General features: G+C 43.4%; 1 non-coding gene across 1 annotated transcript; it reads left to right on the top strand.

The window, feature by feature from the left end:
* The first annotated feature begins 390 nt into the window (after window positions 1-390).
* TRNAR-CCU (transfer RNA arginine (anticodon CCU)) lies at window positions 391-463 on the top strand. Its single transcript has one exon. It is a non-coding gene; the product is annotated as a tRNA-Arg (tRNA).
* The last annotated feature ends 3,405 nt before the right edge of the window (window positions 464-3,868 follow it).

A 3,868-nucleotide genomic window follows, 5' to 3' on the forward strand; every position in this document is an offset into this window, starting at 1 on the left:
AAGGTGACTCATGCCTTACATGTTTGGTACCCAGGTTGGAACAGCTGCCACAGCCGGGAGGTGGCCAGGCATCATCTCTCTCTCTCCATGTGGCATCCCCATAGGCAGTTTAGCCTTCTTCACAACATGATGGTCTAAGGGTAAACAGACTTTTTACATGGTGGCTGGCATCCCTCTGAGCAAGCATTTCAGGAGACCAAGGTTGACACTGCAAGCTTCATATGACCTATCCTCAAAAGTCACAAATTCTATTAGTTGAACAAACCCAGGCCTCATTCAGGGTGGGAGGGTACTACACGAAGTGTGAATTTCAGGAGGCATAGTTCATTTGAGGGCCATCTTTGGAGACTGACTGTCCTACTTGACTTTCCAACAACTATCAGAGGGACTTCCCTGGTGGTCCAGTGGCTAAGACTCTGTACTCCTAATGCAGGGGATCTGGGTTCGATTCCTGGTCAGGGAACTAGATCCCACATGGCACAACTAAAAGCTCCGCATGCTGCATCAAAGACTGAAGATCATGTTTGAAACAACTAATGCCTGGCACAGCCAAATAAATAAATTTTCTAAATTATCAAAGTCCTTGTGAACCATCCACTTTTTGAAACACTGTCTCCTTGCTCCCATAACACCATTTTTCTGTTCTGTTTCTACTTCTCTGCTCCAGTCCTCCAGGCCTAGCTCTAAATTTACTCTCTCCTATATCCCTTCTCTCCTATATCTCTTTAATCGCTTCTCAAATTAAATTAAGTCACTTAATCCAGATCTACTATTTCAAATAATTCCTAAAATACATTAGACTAAAATATTAATCATTCCAGCCCAAACTTGTCCTCTGAATAGCATACCCCACCTCTCAAAACTTCCCCTTGAAGATCCCAAAGGTATCCAATTTAGCATATCTAATCTGAACTTAGAATAGACCACTGCCCTCAAATGGGGCCTCTTCCAGAATTCTCCAGCTTCCCGGAGGATAACTCACCTGGCACACAGTGGAGCTGCCCTAGTTGTTTCAGTTGTGACCACCCTAAAGGGGTTGATAACCAGCCAGTCCCAGACACATGAGCAAGTCAAAATGAGGAGGACGCTCAGCCAACCACAGCTGGCCGAAGAGGCAGAAGCGAGACCAGCGGAGAGCAGCCAAGCCAGCCCAGACCAGCTGAACTCCTGTGAACTGGTACAATAAACAAATGTTTATTTTTGTATGTCACTGAGATTTTGTGGTTTTCTCACTACATAGCATTATTTTGTCAATGGATATCTGATACACTACAGCTCAAACATTCAACAATTGAAGAAAAGTACAATGTCATGCAACCTTTAAGAATGCTGTGTAGATGTACAGTCATCCCTCAGCATCAGTGAGGGGATTGGTTCCCAAATCCCCGGGGGTATAATAATCAGAGAATACTCAAGTCCTTTGTATAAAACAGAGTGTTATCGTTGTTTAGTTGCTTAGTTGCGTCTGGCTCCTTTGCGACCTCATGGACTGTAGCCCGCCAGGCTCCTTCTGTCCAAGGGATTTCCCAGGCAAGAATACTGGAGTGGGTTACCATTTCTTTCTCCAGAGGATCTTCCTGACCCGGGGTTCGAACCTGTGTCTCCTGCATTGGCAGGCAGATTCTTTACAATGAGCCCCATAAAATGGAGTAGTATTTGCATATAATCTATGCATATCCTCTATAGGTTACTTATAATAAGTAATACAATGAGAATGTTGTGTAGATAATTGCTGGCACATGGCAAACTCAACTTTTGCGTTTTGGAACTTTTTGAAAAAAAATGTTTTTTAAGTATTTTTCGATCTGTTGGTTGAATCCCTGGACACAGAACCTACAGATTGGAAGGGCTGACTGTAAACGGACTTGAAGTGTTCACAACAAACTGATAAACTGCAGAAGGAGGAGAAGATTGAAAAACAATGTGTGTAATATGACATCACTTTCCTAAAACATGCATTTCTATATTTGCATATGAAAATGTCAGGTCTAATATACAACAAGATCTCTGGGTGATAAGACTTGCTGTAATTTTCATTTTATGTCACTCATATAATTGTTCAAAGGGGAGAAAAAATCTTTGCTGTATAGTACATTTGGTTTAGCTATCCTCTGGCTTGTTGGTAAAAATCCTGAATATTTTTTGATTACGTTTTGCAGAGGAGGGCGCCAGAAGTTATTCCCGGCACATCCTGTCCAGGCAATGTGGACACCACCTCTTCCAGGACTCACTAAGGGTTGCAAGTATAAGAACACACATCTGTCTAATTTCTACTGGCAAGCCTGAAAAGAGAAGTTCACACCAGTGGTCTTCCTAGCCCACCATTAGAGCCTGGGAAGCATTAGAAGTCCCTGCCTTGGAGACAGGGATGGGGAAACTGGGAGCAGAGTAGGACACCTCTAGAAACTTCCTGCCTGTGGGGCTTAGTTGTACGTCTTGGACAAACAAAAGAAATCTTCCTCTAAATTCTTACTAACAGGGTGTCAAATGTCATACATTCAGAATAAGAAATTCAATGCCCCAGGGCAGGCCTAGGATACCCAAGGTGCTAATCCTTCCTAAGGCTGAAAGAACTTTCTTTCTTCTCTTTCTTTAAGCTTCCTTCCTTCCTTGCCCCATTTCCTCTCCTTCCCAATCACTCAAGGAGTTCCCTCCCTCCCTCCCTCCCTCCCTCCCTCCCTCCCTCCCTCTCTATTTTCTCTCTTTCCTTATCTAATATTTGGGAGTTAGGCCTTCATTTAAAATAATTCCTAATTTATAGCAAATCTATCCCTGTACTTTCCTGGACAATCCTTATTTTGCAGTAAACCTCCAATCCATTTTTTTTTCTGCCACTATTTCTGTTGCTAAAACCCTCCAGCTAGAGCTGGTGAAAATTGCACATCAGGCTGATGAACTCTACAGCAGTCATATATAATCTGACTTCAGCTGACTGTGCTTATACACTAGATTTCCTTTCCTCATTCCTACTTATTTCTTGTTCCCTAATATGAGTTTAATCCTTTTCCATTCTTGTCATGCCCCAGCACCTCACACTCCAGAGACACTGACTCCTAACACGTGAGATCCAACAACTGCCCTTCCTCCTCCTCCAAATGTTATCATTTGATTTCCTCTTATCAACAGCCCCCAGCCCCAGAAGCTCCCTTCAAAGCTCTCTGAATGGTGGTCTCAGCCCACCTGGTTAGTCTCTAAGACAAAGGTTCTGTAAGTGAGGGTTCAGAAGATCATGTGGAGTCCCCAAGACACTCCAAGTGATCCATGAATCTTTTGAAATGAATGCAGAATTTTAAGTCAGTTTTTAGTTGAGAGTCTCTAGATTTCATCTACTTTCCATAGGACTCTGGCGACCTAGGACTTTTCTTCATCACTCACTTCCTCTTTCTTGCATTTTTAGGCTCACACCTTTTTGACTGGTGTCCTCTTTGTCTACACACAACTTGGCTGTACCATGAAATAGAATTACCAGGTGTATTAGTCTGCGTTGGCTGCCACAGCAGCAGACCACAGGCTGGGTGGCCGCAATGACAGAAATTAATTTTCTCATGGTTCTGGATGCAAGAAGTCCGGGACCAGAGTGCCAGGATGGTTAGTTTCTGGTGAGAACTCTCTTCTTGGCTTGCAGATGACCACTCTCTCACTATATCCTAACATGGCCTTTTCAAGGGGTGGGCACACAGGGGTGGAGGTAGGGAAGTTCTCTTTTTATTATTATGCTACCAGTCCTACTGAAATAAGGCCCCACCCTTCAAACCTCATTTAATCTTAATGACCTCCTGAAAATCCTGTCTTCAAATATAGTCACATTGGAAGTTAAGACGTCAACATATGATTTATAGGGTGTTGCGGGATGGCACGTGGTCCAGTC

Source organism: Ovis aries, chromosome 15 (genome assembly GCF_016772045.2).
Source record: "Ovis aries strain OAR_USU_Benz2616 breed Rambouillet chromosome 15, ARS-UI_Ramb_v3.0, whole genome shotgun sequence".
Lineage (NCBI taxonomy): Eukaryota > Metazoa > Chordata > Mammalia > Artiodactyla > Bovidae > Ovis > Ovis aries.